General features: G+C 42.1%; 1 protein-coding gene across 1 annotated transcript in view; it reads right to left on the minus strand.

Moving 5' to 3' along the window:
• The window catches only part of CC2D1B (coiled-coil and C2 domain containing 1B), a 2,494,855-nt gene that overhangs the window by 614,642 nt on the left and 1,862,399 nt on the right, over positions 1 to 17,814 (minus strand). The window lies entirely within an intron of this gene.

Raw genomic sequence — 17,814 nt, forward strand, 5'->3', positions numbered from 1 at the left:
CATGAATTATCCATTCGTGAGTCTGTGTTCTGGACCTGCTCTATGAGTTTGCTAGTAGAATGTGCTCTGAAGGAATGTAATCTGCCTGAAGAGTTACTTGATACCAGATTGTTAGATGCAAAGCTAATCAGCAAAGGAGATAGGACCTCATACCTCCCTGCTTGTTAACATACCACATCACAGTGGCATTGTCAGTGAAGACTTTGAGGGGGCTAAGGTGGAAAAGGGAATGAAAAGAGCTCTCAATAGTAGTTTATTGGCCATTTTGGGCTAATTTCTATCTCTTTCATTTCCCTGTTATAAAACCCTGATTTGCGAGGTTTTGGGGCTAGTATACAGCTCTGCAAGCTTCTGCCTTGTGCCCTGCAGAGTTCTACAGCAGCAGAGAAACAAAAGAGAGACTTTGGAGTGATTAAGTATCATTTTTCTGCATTTTCTTGCTGCCTTTAGCTAATTTTGCCTAAAACGCCGATTTTATAGAGTTTCCTGTGATTTAAAAAGCTTGTTTCAGCTACATATTGTATTATTTTACTGCATGCACTTTAGCAAAGTCATTTTTGTGTTTAAATTACCTGTTTAACTGTTGTAGGCTACACACTCAAGTGTGATAGCCATTTCTGTGCATTTAAAGTGTTTTTTTGATTGTATCTGCTTTATTTTCTGAAAAAAAAACAAACAAACCCCACCCCAAACAAAATACTTGTTTTCCCGCCTTTCTAAGCTAGTACAGTCCAGTTTTCAGGTTAGTGCTGAACTCAGGGCTGTGTTACAAGTTTTTGTGTTTGCCCATACTTTACTTGGATAGAAGGAAGTTTCTCTGTTCACTGTAAGAGAGGGAGCTTTGAGCAGCCTATCTGTCCCTGGAGGAGTGGTTTCAGTCCAGAAATGAGTAGTTTATTGGCCATTTTGGGCTAATTTCTATCTCTTTCATTTCTGTGCTATAAAACCCACATTAACGCGGTTTTGTGAACCGGGCAGTGTCGGTTAGCTAGGGCATGACTATTCCCGGCTCCACAAAGTCTACTCTTCACTTTTACCCTTGGAACTAGACAAACTTTCAACTTAAGCACTCAAACAATTCACTTCTCATCCCAGCACTTGCTCAAAACTCATAGCAAGCACTAATAAACCTTAGCACTAGACCCCCCTATACTGTAGAGAAGGACAAGGCTCTCTATTCAACCTTACCAGCCAATCAGTAAAACGGTTCATTGTACCTATCCAGGCATGTCCAAAGGGCAGTTTCAGGTGTACTCTCCGGTCCAACTGGTGAATCTGGGCATTTTGAGGCAATGTTACAATTGCCTCATGTACACAGACAACCCTATCCTCCTTCCACCAAACACTAATACATGCGAGAGATGCAATTATACAGCCAAACTGGAGGCTAAGCTCTCTCAACCCAAGACTGGACCAGGCAGTCAAGAGGAGAAGGGAATTACTTGCATCACACCACCAGTCTCACACAGACCTATGAAACCAGCACCAGCAAAAAACAAAAATAAATACACGAAAACATACTCAGAGGCTCTAAATAAAAATCTGCAAAAACAAGACATCCAAGCATCCTCCACCCCCCCCCCAACACAAACCATGAAACACATACTTCATAAAACCAGTGTACCATGCAATCACAGCCCTTAAGGCAAAATAACATACCCAACACACTAGTAAGTCAGGCACACTGGCGTTCCACTCACTAGGCTGAACAAGAAGGTTACTGTTAGCTGCCTGTCGGGTGCCAGGATCCGCCACATAACACAAGCACTCAGGTCACTCCAGAACAAGTACAAATATGACTCTGTCATTGTCCATGTTGGTGTGAATGACCTGAGCCGTACCTCCCTGGACTACATGAAAAGAGACATGGAGGAGCTCTCTGATCAAGTAGCCCAGGCCGGTATGACCCTGACCCTGAGTAGTATCCTGCCCTCACCAAGAATTATACCACGGTATAGAGAAAAAATGATCAATTTCAACAATTGGCTAAGCTTCTGGTGTCATTCAGAGGGGATCCAGTGTCTGTCAGCCTGGGATGACATGCTAGGCAAGCCACACTGTTTTGCTAGAGACGGCTTGCACCTGTCACCCTTAGGCTTTCGAATACTGGCCAAGGCACTTGCCATCCCCATAGTGCCTTTTTTAGGCAAGGCTCAAAAGACAAACCCACTGCCGTAAATAGCACAAGTAACAAAAAATTGAGGGTAATGGTACTCAATGCCAGAAGTCTAAACCTCAAAATGCACACACTCGAGGCACTCCTCAGTATGGAGAAAATCGATATATGTGCAGTAACAGAAACCTGGTTTAAGCCTCTAGAGAGCACCCCAGTACTACCAGGCTACAACTCGTACCATACATTTCGGCCACAAAACCCGGACCGAAACACAAAAGGCGGGGGAGTATCCATATTCATCAAGGATACCCACACCTCCAGGTTAGTGGCACAGCACAATGCTTCAGAGATCATCCACATGCCACTAACAACGGACAAAACTGCTATTCAAATTATAGCTTGCTACAGATCACCCACCATGTCCCAGGACACCCACTCCGCATTCCTGGAAACACTGGGAAACATAAAGGTCCTACCAAACACCCTGATTTTGGGTGATTTCAATTACCCAAACATTAACTGGGAGAACTAATCAAGTACAAACTCCCCTGCCCAACATTTCCTAGAATTTATAAACTCAAATGCCCTGGATCAACTGGTCAACACCTCCACCAGAGGTGACAACATATTGGACCCGGTCATCACCAACATGGACTAGTGTTCCACACCGAACGTCAACCCTTCGTTGGTTAGATCTGACCATAAACTAACCACTCTGGATATCCACATTCCGCCACCACCCCCGGTCAAAGAAATCACCATGAAAAACTTTTCAAAAGCAAACTTCACGTTATTTAAGACCGAGGTGGGAAGTTTCAAAGCCCCCATGCTAAAGGATAACACTGTCCAAGCTGGAAAATCCTTTACTAAAGCATTCTATGGGCACCTACAAGAATGCATGGATCGTGCTATCCCAAACAAAACCAAGACTCACTCCTCCAAGAAAAGGAAACCAGTCTGGTGGACCCCTGCCATAAACAAGCTATACAATAGAAGGAGGAAACTAGTACAGAAAAGAGTAAAATCCCAAGAAGGGAAGACATCCCTGATCAGTATCAGCAAGAAACTACGATCCCTCATAAAACCATCCAAGGCTAGCTTCGAAAGTAAAATTGCCATGGACTCCAAAGATAAACACAAGGCATTCTTTAGCTATGTCAAGAATCTAAGTGGCAATTCTCAGATCTGCTTGGAGTTAGTGCAGAATGGCACAAAATACACTGAACTGACCAATATAGCCAACATCCTGGCAGACAGGGTCAGTGCAAACTAAAAGTATTGTTATTATTTATAAGTGAATTGGTTTCAGACAGCTTATTCAACTTACTTGGCTTGTTTTTAGTGATTCAATTAATCATTTGATTATTTTACTTATCTAATTTATGAGATATTGGTCATGTGATTTTATTGAATGTAGTATTTAAACCTGTGATTTTTAAAACAAATTATCTTGATAAAGCTTGGTATTTATCCAGGCGAAAGCGCTTGATGACATTTATTTTTGTTTTATTTTCAAATAAAGTTTTAAGTGAGCTATTTTTGGGTTGGTTCACTTCTTTCCCAGCCTTTGGACTTATTGCGTTTACTGGTTTGGATTTCTCTCTTTTTTTGGCTTCAGTGCAAACTTCACCCCCTTCTCACCCCCAAAAGGTCCCATAACTATACCAGAAGAATGTAGTGCCCCTGAAATCACAGACACTCAGGTTACAACAGCCCTCTCCAAAGACAAAAACACAGCATCACTCACAGTCTCTCTTCTATCGGTCCCTCGGTGTGGTCTGCTACAGGTCAGCAAACTACCACTCCCGTATTATCCAGTCTCTGACCCTACCTGGAGCTACCTGTGGTCAAAGCCCTATGTGGGTGTACCCCTCCAATATAGGACTGTTGAAGTATGTCCTGCTTAACCTGAAAAGGTGTTTACTAATTACCTGTACTGAATCTGTTGCTCACGTGGTGGCCAATTCCCCTGCATACCAGTGGACCAATTCCCTGCTCTCTACTACATCTCCTATCTTATCACTGTGTCTCCTTTCTCCCCACTTTTCTGCCTACACTGCTCTCCTATTCTCTGATAACTTACAGTTGCCATATCTTACCTGATTACACAGATTGTTTCTCAACTCTCCCCGAGAAGCTTCTCTGTGGGTGTACTACCTAAATGGTGTCCTTTCCCTTGGCTCTACACTGATCATTACTGCACTTCAATTTCTACTGCTATCCTCCTTCCTACTGCTTTCCCCGCCCCTTATCCTTTCCTTCCCTGCCTCTGTTAACTTTAAACCTCCCTCCCGTTACCTGTAACTGATCCCAGACGCTTTCTGGGACATATCCATTGGATATGCCAGATTTCCCATAATCCTTTGTGGTTATTTAAACTTAGCGCGGCACTCCTGCGCCATCTTTATTCACTCACCCTCTCTCATCTATCGGTGTAGTCTGCTACAGGTGAGCCAACAGTATTGATGTTCAACTGAAACGACTGTGTTTATTTTGTGTAACTTTCATGGTTTTGTGCTTTGCGTCTAGTCACTAAACGCTGTGCTGGGACATTGAGTCCTTTATGCGTCAAACTGCAATAGCAAGAAATGTTTTCTACTGTTTAAGCTGCATTAGCAGGAAATGTTAGGCACTGTTTTCCTTTCATAACTGTAGTCTTCACATGCTGTGTCTATCTGTTGGGTCCCTTCTGTGCATTCATTTACCTTAGCATGCTTTTGTTTAACCAAGGACACTTATGATATGGTTGCATTGCATTTTTGAATAACCCTGAATACTGAGTTTAAAGTACAGAGTCCCCCTAGCTGCATTACACCTCTGGAGCTACTGGGCGTATTACTTTACTGTAGCACGCCTTTGTTCAGCTTTGGACACCTAGGATATGGTCACATTACATTATGGAAGTCCCTGAACGCCAAGTTCAAAGTACTGAGCCCCTCTAGTGGCATAACACCTCCAGAGCTACTAGGCATTTCCCTCCAGTGCTGCATGCGTCCGTCCTAACCCACACCTGCTACATTTTTGTTTTCCCCCTGCTTTATTTTTCGCCAGAGCGATCCAGCAACTGTGAACTGTAGTCCCTGACCAGAGGGAGGCTTACTATTTCTACCTCTAAGTTTGGTTGTGGCCAAGGGACAGCAGGGTCGGATTCCTGGCAGTGTATGGTATAACTAACTCCTCCATATGGTCTGGCCGATGCATTCAGGCATGTCCAATCTCTTCGACTGACTTCTTGTTATACATATGGCATGGATATAAGTCCCTTTGTGCAGTCGGCACTGAAACTACACAGTTACGCCTGACTGATGCATAAAGGCATGCCTGAATGCCCCACTAGCCTTTGCTACAGATCCTAATTGGATTCTACGTTTCATTGTGCTATAGGCATTTCTAAACTGCATAAATTTGTGTGTGGTGGCCGTACAGTCAAGATATGCATGCCTGAAACCTTATCGCGTATCTAGAAGCCATGCCCCACGTGGCACATTTAGTGCTTGCTAGAGGAAGGTTGTTTCTCTGTAGACGGTGCTCTGCTGTTAGAACCTTCACTTTTGTTATCAAGCATCTATCGCTATTTGACTCTAACTACATACATACATACTACAAGACTTATTATTCCTAATTCATTACATTTCCCCCATGAGACACAGTTTTACCGACAAAAGCTTGGCTAAATAGTTTAACTGAACACTTATTCTACACCTGATTTCTTTATATTCTGAAGCTGATTGTTCAGGCTGATTTATTCCTGTACCTGTTTAATTATTAAGAGATTGCATTGTTTTGAACTACTAACTGAATATTACCTGTCTAGTCCTGCTGTTTATAAATGTTTATTTCTTAGACTATTTTATCTGCATTAACCTAAATAACTGTATCTTAAAAACTTTTTCTGCTGCATTGTCTTATAAAGTATTATATCTGCATTATCCTAAATAATTATATCGTAACATATACTCCCTAGTGGTTTTTCCGCCATTATTTTTGCTCAGTGGATAAGCACAGGTACTGACCTGCCCTCCTGCTCGGTCGCTTCTCCATGCTTTAGGGTATGTTGTAAACTGATTTAAACTGAGAGAACACTAGGTTAGTGTTTATTTCCTGCATTGTATTTCTGATTTAAACTGAGAGAACACTAGGTTAGTGTTTATTTCCTGCATTGTATTTCTTGAATACTGCTTAACGCGAGTGTTTTGCTTGTAGTGCACGCTTATACAGAAGGACTGGATGCATTGTGGCGTTGTTTAGCGTCGCTTTAGAGTTCGACCTATTTAAGCTAACAAACAATGGAAATGTTGTGTTGTATTGCTTAGAATGAGTGTTGCGCTTTCTTTCTCAAGTTCACTCTAAAAGCCTGAATATACTATAGCGTTGCTCAACGACGTTTTCAAATCTGCTAAATGCATTTAAAACATAAATAACTTCTGCCTGCTTGTTAACTGCCTGGTTTCATGAGTCGCTTAGCATACTTGTATACCTGATTAATTACACTATCACTGAGGAGCTTGTTCGTACTGTTGGACTCACATAGGGTAGTAAGTGTATATAGACAATGAAGAAAAAAACTCGAACAACACAGTACCACGAATCCCACAAGGCAGAAAGGCACTGCACTCTCCGTAAACTGATAAAAAGCACTACTGCAGTAAAATAACCACTTCAGTACTTTTCCAAATGTTCCAAGATTGGAAGGACAAAATACACGAGCAGGATAAGTTGACGAATCTTTTTATTTCACAGCACCACACTCCAATGACCTGTAATGGGTTGTTGCACCATTCCATATTTAAACTAAAACAACCCTGCTCATGTGATTGAGTTAATTAAATCATTACCATCAATTAAATATAAAAAAAAAACATTTAAAAATGTTCATGTTCAACAAATATAATTCCACCCTTTAAAAAAAGCATTAAACACTGTTACTTTGCTGACAAATACTTATTATAATTTAGTAAAATATAAAAATACATGTAACTTTGCTTACTGAATATAAAAAACATTAAAATGTCACTTAATATTTTTGTGTAAACCAAATTATACAAAATGCATTGTACATCCAAGTTAAAATGCAATATTTTCCTTTGGGATAAACTAGTACCAATTTTGATACAAAAATCAAGTATTCTTGCATATCCATTGCTTCTAAAAAAGAAGCTGACCAAGCTAAAAAAAGAGCCATAAATCAACAATTCAAAAAGGCTTTGTTGTTAATCTGTCTAAAAACCATACCAATGTAAGGATGCTTCATTTGATCCTGTTTCTTCTAGCTTTGAGGATGTCACCTATACTTATACCTTCATTTAGGCCTGGGTGTTTGGTTGCATTGAGTTTTAGTTGCCAAGTTAATTCCTTGGTGCCAAGTATTGTCTCCCAATCTCCCCCTCTTAAATCTTGTTTCACATTGTCAACCACAAAAAACTTTAATGTCATGTTCTTACAACTGAGAGAGTGCTTGTAAAAGGCATTTGTTTCTTTCTTTGTCCTTCCAATCTTGGAACATTTGGAAAAGTACTGAAGTGGTTATTTTACTGTATATAGACAATGTTTAGATGGACAAGTTCTACTATTGGTAGCCACACAAACAAGTTACTGCATTGTCTTACCTGCTGAAATATGGTGCTTATTAACTGTCTTACCTGTTGAATTACAGTGAGTTTTTTAACTGTCTCCTATATATTGTTGTTTAACCCTGTTAAGACTCTGGCAATGCTAATGTATGAATCTCACTAAACTAAGGATACCTTGTACTCTGATACTAAAGCCACTATCTCTCTCCCTTATTCCCACTTTAGATAGCCCCCCATGCTAGATGCACACTGCGTGGCACCTAGACTATCGTCACTGACTTGATTGGACTCCCTCCCAGTGCGAATGCACAGACCAGCCTCCTCTCAATACCTCAGAATTCAGTGTAAAATTCCTAAAGTGACTCAGGGTAAAATACTATCCTAACTAAAAGTGTATTGTCTGTTTAGCGTTCTATTGCAGGAATCAGACAGTACCAGCTCTAAAAATCAGGCTATATATGTTACTGGTAATTCCAGCAAAAAACAGCAAGCTGACATTAAACACGGTTACCGTTAAGACCCAGGAAAAATCCTTGTGGTGTAGTCCCCGCTCCGCTTCGCCCTCGCTATGCTCGGGCTCGCTCCGCGCCCCACCCTGACCTCTATTCCCACCCGCCCCCACTACCTCTACATTTATTAGGTCATTAAGCCCATCCCCTTATCACCAATCAATCACAACTGTCCCTCACTCTGATACTTCTCCCTCCCATTTCTCTGTCTGTCTATACTACTAAGGCTACTCCCCCTGTCCGCCCACCCACTAACCTCTCTCCATTAACACTCTATACTCCCCCCTCCAGCTTTTTACATACCCATTATACCAAGGTAATTCCCCCAGCTCACTACACTCACCAACCTCTCCCCACACCATGGATAGAAACTCTTTTACTACCCTCCCCTTCATATCATTACTCCTTATTATACCTTATCTTCTAACAAGTTATGAAACTCTAGCCCTAGCAGGAGCCTACCTCCCCAAGGGTCACACCTCCCTGCATTCCCACAACCCCTCCAATCTCATCCCTCCCTCTCACTACCCTGCTAATAACCCGATCTCCAAAAGAACTCATCCTACCCTCTGCCACCCTAAAGCACCCACAACAAAGGACAATCTTAAATTACTAATTAAACTCCAAAAATTACTTGATTACTTGAAAAAATCCATCACAAAAGATGGTGATATCCACCCCAACCCAGGCCCTAATAATGACCTAGGCCCTAACTCCCTGAAAGCAGCCAGAAGCTCAGCGGGCTCCCTCCTTATGCTTCACCTCAATCTAAGAAGTATCAATAACAAGGTTCACAACTTGCATGCTATGCTTGCAACCCATTCCCCTGACATCATGTGTCTATCGGAAACATGGCTCAAACCTAGTACTAATGATGAAGAAATTATCCCACCTGGGTATAACATCCTTAGGGCCGATCGAATAACTAGAAAGGGTGGGGGAATAGATGTCATGTTCAAGAACTCTTTGAACATCACAATGAATCCACTCCAACCTCCAAAAGTCCCTAACCTAGAACTGATTGCCCTAAAGCTATGCCTAAACAACCAAAAAAGTATTAATCTCATAGTAATTTATTTATCACCAGGCAAAAATGTTGAAAACCTAGAACAAACTCTTAGTTGGTTTGCTACCAACTATCCCCAAGAAACCATAATACTAGGGGACGTTAATATTGACTGGTCCCTCTACTCCGTACACTCAAATCCTCTCCCCATCAACTTACATGGCTTCTCCCAAAATATTCTCCCACTAGAATTGGAAATGCTCAACAAAAGGAGAGCATCATTGACTGGATTCTTACTAACAAGGATACAAATAACTATACTGCAGGGACACTTCCCAACGACCTTAGTGACCACCTTATTACCTTCATTATAAAACACAAATGTCCGACTACAAACCCCCCCTAACCAGACTAGTTAGGAACAGTAAGAATTTTGTCCCAGACCAATTTCTTGCAGACCTCAAAGCATGTAATTGGTCCATCCTAAAAACTCTACCCTTAGATGAGAGTGTGTCATACTTTAATGACACTTTCCTCAAGATACTTGACTCTCACGCTCCTAAGCGACTTACTAGAACTAAGGAACGTATCGCACCTTGGCTAACAAAAGATACTAAAACCAAAATTAAACTCCGAGACGAGGCCTGGAACAAATGGAGAACTACAACCCCCTCCCTAGATCGCATCAAGTTTCTACAGCTTAGAAACTCAACCAAAGCAGCCGTTATGTCTGATAAAAAACAATATTTCTGTCACCTCCAAGATAAACACCAGCATAACCCTAAAAAATTCTGGGCTGGATTCAATCACCTCCTTCATCCAGGTAAATCTACCACCCCCACCCCTGAGAAACTCATGGGTAAAGATACAGGAGAAATAGCCAACACTTTTAATTCTTTTTTTACTGAGACCATCCAGTCCCTCACCAGTCAGCTTACATCTTCTCCCTCGGCTGTAACCTTAACTAAAGACCCAACTCAACCCTCCTTTAACCTACAACCAACATCTACCTCCTATATTCGAACCCTCTTGAAAAAACTCAAACCAACCACCCTAGCGGCTGACTTACTCCCAGCCAAATACTTACAAATAGCATCTGACGCCATAGACTATCCCATTTCAATCTTGATCAACCGGACCATTTCTGAAGCTTCTATTCCCTCAATCTGGAAAATCTCTTATATCATCCCTCTCCATAAAGGAGGGTCCTCCACTGACACATCTAACTACAGACCCATAGCTATACTGTCTCCACTAGCCAAAATCATGGAACGCTGCATTCACAAGCAACTCATTAGCCATCTTACTCGAAACAACCTCCTGTCTAACACCCAGCACGGCTTTCGCCCCCATCATAGCACAACCACTGCTCTCCTCTCCTTTGTTGACTCAGTCAACCACAACCGCAATAATAAATTAATATCCTCTGCGCTCTTTCTCGACCTATCGAAAGCCTTCGACATGGTCAATCACCAACAGTTGCTCCACACACTGGAAACCTTTCATCTTAGCAAATCAACCATAAGTTGGTTTAAAGCCTACCTCTCTTGCAGAAAACAGGCGGTTCAGTGGCAAAACAGGCTATCAGACCTACTCCCCACTAATATCGGTGTTCCCCAAGGATCTATTCTCGGTCCCCTTCTTTTTTCCATCTTTATAAATGGTCTACACTCTATCATTCCCAAAGCCACCTGTATTCAGTAAGCAGATGACTCCACCCTGATCTGCTCTGACGTCTCTCTCGCCAAACTCCAAGTCACAACCCAAAACTGCTTTACCATAGTCGAAAAATGGTTCTCGGAACTAAAACTCTTACTTAACCCAACCAAAACCAAATTACTTCTATTTTTCCCCACTCCAACTACCTCCCAAGGAAAAGAACCTCCTAATACCAACAACCCAACCTTCCATGTGTCCTCCAACAATGGGACCATAATCGAACCTGTCTCCCACACCAAACTACTAGGGGTGACCATAGACCACAAGCTTAAATTTGATACGCATGTCAGCCTGACCATTAAGTCGGTAAACAAGAAACTTGGGTCCATGTATAGAATAAAGAACTTCTTAACCCTGTACACCAAACTAACCATCGCCTGGACCCACCTCCTCTCCACACTCCTTTATGCCTCCCCGATATTCTCCTTCCTTAACAAGAGAGAGATCAATAAACTATCTACAACCTATAACCATATAGCCAGATTCATAACAGGAATGCCCTATCGCACCCATCACTGCCTAAATCTAAGGACACTGGAATGGTTAGACTTGCCCAACATTCTCAAACTCAACCAACTCACTGAGGCATTTAAAACAATCAACTATCCAGACAAAACCCCCTCACTGAGCAAAATACTTACCCCCTACTCCAGCCTTACGTCCCTCAGGTCATCCAAAAGTCTACAAGTGCAGACCATTAAATCTAACAACTCGGGAGGTGAAGCTCTCTATGCCAATTCCATTGGTAAATCCTGGAATGCCCTCCCAAACAAGCTAAGACTCATGACCTCTCTTCACCAATTCAAAAAACATCTCAAAGAACTCCTAAAGTCCCAATGGCTATGCCCTTGCTCTAATCCAGACTAATAGCAAACGTCCCAGGCCCACCTAAGCCTCTACCCAACCCAAAACCTTAAGGGTCCACAATGTAGCCATGTTAGACCATCTACATAAGTCTGTACCTCTTTTAAACAATATGTATAACCTACTTGTTTGCTTTATTTGCCTATGAATGTAATAATAATTACTTGTTCTGCTGATGTTTTTGTTTATGTACCTCTGTTCTTTGGAGCTTTTCTCCCCGGGCCTCTACTGAAAATGGACATGTATCCAGCTAGACTAGCCCGGTCAACAAATGTAAAATAAAATAAATAAATAATTAACAACTGTTTTTTGCTGCATATTCCCTCCTCTCTTTTTCACTTCCTAACTCCTACCCCTCCCATATCTCCTAACCTTACTCCACTCACTGCTATCACCCACCATACTCTCACCTCCACTCCATCCCCCTCACTACCTGCTATCACCCACCATACCCTCACCTCCATTACATATCCCTCACCTAACCCCCCCAGGGTTACCAGCATTTGCCATTTGTCTTCTACACTTGCCTGCAAACAGCTCTCCCACACTTCATAATACTATTCATGCAACTGCCCCCTGTATTATTAGCATTCACTAGCCTGTCTATTACTCCCCCCTTAAAAAACACATACCTCCCTAATCCTCTATTTCTCTTTGTGTTTTTGTAGATCAGCAAACTACCACTCCCGTATTATCCAGCATCTGACCCTCCCTACCTGGAGCTACCTGTGGTCACAGTCTTACGTGGGTGTACCCCTCCAATATAGGACTGTTGAAGTATGTCCTGCTTAACCTGAAAAGGTGTTTATTAATTATCTGTACTGAATCTGTTGCTCATGTGGTGGCCAATTCCCTGCTCTCTACTAAATCTCCCATCTTATCACTGTGTCTCCTTTCCCCCCACTTTTCTGCCTACACTGCTCTCCTATTCTCTCATAACTTACAGTTGCCATAGCTTACCTGATTACACAGATTGTTTCTCAACTCTCCCCGAAAAGCTTCTCCGTGGGTGTATCCCACTCCGGTCACCCTACGGGCTCACTCCACTCCCCTACCCTGTCCCCTATTCCCATTCGCCCCCAGCATGCCTACATTTATTCTTCCCATACTCCTCCCACTCAGCACAATTAACTAATCATAGTTCTCTCCTCATCACCCCACCCCCTCTTACCCCTCCTACTAATACACTCCTCTGTCCCCTATACTTCTCCACTCAGTCTCCTCCTCTCCTTTTTGTAAACAAATATAACCCTATCTCTTTCCATACCTCTCCTCTCTAATAGCCAGTTCCTTTCCTCTTAACTACTCCCTTCAATACACCCCTTGTCAATACATGTCCTCCCCAATCCTCTATACCCTCTAGGCCCCTTGTTCCCTTCTTGTACTCCTAATTCCCCTTTACTATGCTAGTTCTTACTCCTCCAAAGTACCCCCAAGTCTACCTTCTACTCAAACTATCCCATACACTCACCTGCAACCACATTTATGCACTCATTTCCACTCTATCTCCTCTTCTCTTATTCCACCTAACCCACTGCACCTATTCCATCCCAAACACTTCTCTGCCACAACTAAAACTTTTACACCTAAACTACTGCTAGCTCCTCCCAGCTTCCTACTATATAAACCCAAATGGCTAAAAGGTATCTCCTGTAATGTCCTAGCCTTAGCTGGAGATATTCATCCCAACCCCGGTCCTTCTCACACTACAAACAACTCCTTCCCCCATCCCCTTCTTATCCCACTACAAACAAGCCCTTCCACCATCCCCTTCTTCTTCTGCCTTCTCCCACAACACTCAAGTTCTTCACAATCAATGCCCAGAGCCTCAACAACAAAGTACACCAAGTACAAGCTTGGATTAGCCACAACCAACCTGACATCTTAGCCACCACTGAAACCTGGCTAAAACTCCATATTGCTGACTCCGAAATCTTACCTCCTGGTTTCTATATCCCAAGAAATGACCAATTAAATAAAAAAGGTGGCAGCTCTGCTCTAATCTACTCTAACCTTCTTACCTTAATCCCCCTTCAAATTCCAACCCCACAATTCAAAAATACAGAACTAACAGTCAGTCTATTAAGAATGAATAAACATAAGACTATCTGCATTATTTCCCTATATATCTCCCCAGGTGACAACATCTCTACCCTTGAAGATATTCTTCATTGGGCCTCAACTGAAATCAGTTATGAAACTTACATTCTAGGCAATGTTAATATCGATTGGAATAAAATCAACACCCCCTCTCCCTCCCTATCCATTAACCTCTACAACTTTACCCAAGTAATACACTCTATCACCTGTCCTAACAAAATACACCCCCCAGGATCCATTATAGACTGGATCCTAGTCACCCATCCAAACAAAATAACTAACTTTGGCACTATCCCCGACACCTTTAGCAACCATCTCTTTGCTTTCATTCATTGCTCAACTACCTCCACCCCATATCAGCACCATTACATTCCCACTCACAATCTTAGCAACTTTAACCCCATAACTTTCTCACATATTTTCAAGCAAATGAACTGGCAAATCCTAAATACTCTTCCCCTTGACAAAGCTTTAGAACATTTCAACTCTGTCTTCCTAGACACTCTTAACTCCCTAGCCCCTCTAAGAAACAAAAGAATTAAAGCTAATACTGCTCTTTGGCTGTCCAAAGAAACAAAACAAATCATGCATCAGAGGGACAAATCCTGGAAGCTTTACCAGAAGAATAACATGGCTGTTACCCTGTTCCAATACACCCAACTCCGCAACCGTGTAAAAAAACTAATCACCATGGACAAAAAAAAACTACTACAATAAGCTTCAGTCCAACAATAATAAAAACCCTAAACAATTCTGGAAATCAGTTAATTCCCTTCTCAATCCAGGCTCCAGGAATAATCCCTGCCCTGACCCAAGTATAACTGACATTGCACTAAGCTCATATTTCAACTCATTCTTTATAGAAACCACTGCTAACCTAATCAAAACATTCCCAAACAACAATCCACATATCCCTCATTCTTCACCTTCCAACAACCCTAATAAATTTCCCCTCATATTTGAGCTCAAACCAGTCTCAACCAATATTATAAAAAGGAAACTATCCAAACTAAAGCCATGCTCCAATGCCCCTGATAACATACCCCCCGCTTTCCTCAAATGTGCTGCTGATGGTATTGCACTCCTAATCAGCATCATAATAAATAGATCCATAAAAGAATCATATGTACCCAAACTCTGGCGTACAGCCTATATTCTTCCTCTTCACAAAGGAGGCAAAAACACCAATATTTCTAATTTCCACCCCATTGCCCTACTCTCTCCAATCTCCAAAATTCTAGAAAAATGTGTCCACCACCAACTTATGCCTTTCTTAATCCAGAATCAACTCCTTACACCCACCCACCATGGCTTCCTCCCTGGCCATAGCACTATAACTGCCCTACTCTCTTTCCTAGAAAAAGTCAATCAAGCTTGAGATTCCGGACTCCTAGCATCCACAGTTCTCCTAGATTTCTCTAAAGCATTTGACACCATTTCCCACAATCACCTTCTCTATCATCTCTCAAACCTTCATTTCTCCCCTAATACTTTATCCTGGTTCTCTAGTTACCTGTCAGACAGATCTCAAGCAGTCAGATGGAAGAACTCCACCTCTTCCTTCTTACCAACCCCCACCGGTGCACCTCAGGGATCCATCCTCGGTCCTATGCTTTTCAACATCTTCATTAATAACCTTCACACTGCCATCCCTGACACAACAGTTATCCAATATGCAGATGACTCAACTTTAGTCTGTACTGCCTCCAACCTTCCTGAACTACTTACTAAAACCCAAACCGCATTTTCAACCACTGAGAACTGGATGCACCAAAACCACCTCTCTCTCAACTCAAATAAATCAAAAATACTACTTTTCCCTCCCTCCAGGGCTTTCTCTTATGACAAAAATGCTTTCAAAGTCCTTGGCCAAACCAACTCAGCTACAGAAGTGGTCCCTTTTGCAAAACTTCTTGGTATTACTATAGACGAACGCCTCAAGTTCGATATCCACATTCAACAAAACATAAAGGAAACCCACCAAAAATTAGGTATGCTCTATAGAAACAACCTCTTTCTCTCCAAATCCACCAGGCATACCCTGGCAACTACTTACCTTCTGCTAACCTTATTATATGGAGACCCTCTTCTAACAAATCTGACTTCTTCTATCACCTCCAAACTTGAAAATTGCTATAATAAACTCTAAATTTGCCACTAAATCCAAAAACTCCACTCAGCACTGCCTTACCCTACAATCTCTGAACTGGCTAAAACTCTCTAACCACCTAGACTTCCTTCAACTTACCACTGCTCACAAACTAATATTTCACCCAGATAAATGCCCAGCCCTAACAAACATCCTTCCCCCATACATCACAAATAGATCTCTGAGATCTGAACACCAAAACTTAATTTCTATCCACAAACCCAAAGGACCTGTTGGCCAGCTTCTCCTCTCTTTCTCACTAGGCAAGAAATGGAATTCTCTCCCTCCTTCACTTACGACTATATCAAACTCAGACACCTTCAAAACCCAGCTTTTCTCATACCTGTGATCCAAATGGAAATGTTCCTGCTTTCACCCTACCTAAACTCAAGAGACTTCCCCAAGGAGTTCTTCTTACTCCTTGCTCCTAACCTCCATCTAACTCATATTTCTATTCTCCTACAACAGACTCAAGCTTTCAGTAACTGACTAAGCAAGCTCTCACTTGATTTCAAGTATGTATATAATGTAAATAGCAAATTATTTCTATTGACTGTACGTCATGTATATACCTTACTTGTTTTGAATAACTGCATGCAAACTGTCTCCCCTCTACTAGTATAAGAACGCAAGAACCTTAGATCTTTTATTATGAAGAGAGTTGATCAGGCTTGCTCTGAATGCAAACACCTGTAAACTGTGCTGTTCTCTAATAGCTGTTAACTGTGTTGTATGCTGTACTTTTTATGCATTTGCATTTCCTTACTGTATGGATACTGTATATGTATTATACCTTTAAAATTATGTAACCCCTACTGTATTGCTTATGGAGCTTTTCTCCCCGGGCCTCCACTGAAAACAGGCACTTTCAGGCTCAGTGGACTACCCCGGTAATCAAACTGAAAATAAATAAATAAAATAAAATAAAATAAATCAATGGGACCGGATGGTGTCCCAGGCTACGTCCTACATGAGCTCAAAGACCTAAACACACTATTTAAACTCAGCCTCTCCACAGGCTGTGTGTCCACAAAGTGGTGCACAGCAACGGTTATTCCGTTCCACAAAGATGGAGCCACAATGGACCCTGGGAACTATCGCCGTATAAGCCTGAATAGTTTGGTCTATATGGAGCGCATCATCATGAATCTCATTAACAGAGACATTAGGAACCTCCAAACACTGGACCCTACCCAGTTCGGCTTTGTTAAGGGCAGATCATGCATCGTAAACCTGGTGGACTTCTTTGAGACAGTTACCAAGGCTATAGAAGAGGGAAAGGTGGTCCACACAGCCTACCTAGACCTCGCAAAGGCCTTCGACACCATTCCTGACTCAGGCAAGCTCACCAGCCTGAACATAAACCCCTACGTCACGAGATGGGTTGCCAACTGGCTCACAGACAGAACCCACATGGTAAGAGTTGCGGAAACTAGGTCTGACTCTAAACCGGTTACAAGTGGCGTTCCCCAGGGCTCAGTCCTAGGACCCCTCCTGTTTGGCATATACTATATATATAGTATATATATATATATATAGCATATATATAGGCAAGCACAGTAGGACTATGGCTGACCAAATTCGCAGATGACTGCAAACTAAGGGCTATAACTGACTCTGTGGCTAACACAGACATCCTCCAAAAGGGTCTCACTGAGATAAATACCTGGTGTCAAAACCATGGCCTCAAGCTAAATGCCAAAATGTGCATAGCCATCCCCTTTGGAAAAAACAAAGTACCCACAAACTATCACACAGGTGGTAGCCCCCTAAATAAGGAA

This window comes from Protopterus annectens, chromosome 10.part0 (genome assembly GCF_019279795.1).
Source record: "Protopterus annectens isolate FY-2018-M chromosome 10.part0, PAN1.0, whole genome shotgun sequence".
In the NCBI taxonomy this organism is placed as follows: domain Eukaryota; kingdom Metazoa; phylum Chordata; order Ceratodontiformes; family Protopteridae; genus Protopterus; species Protopterus annectens.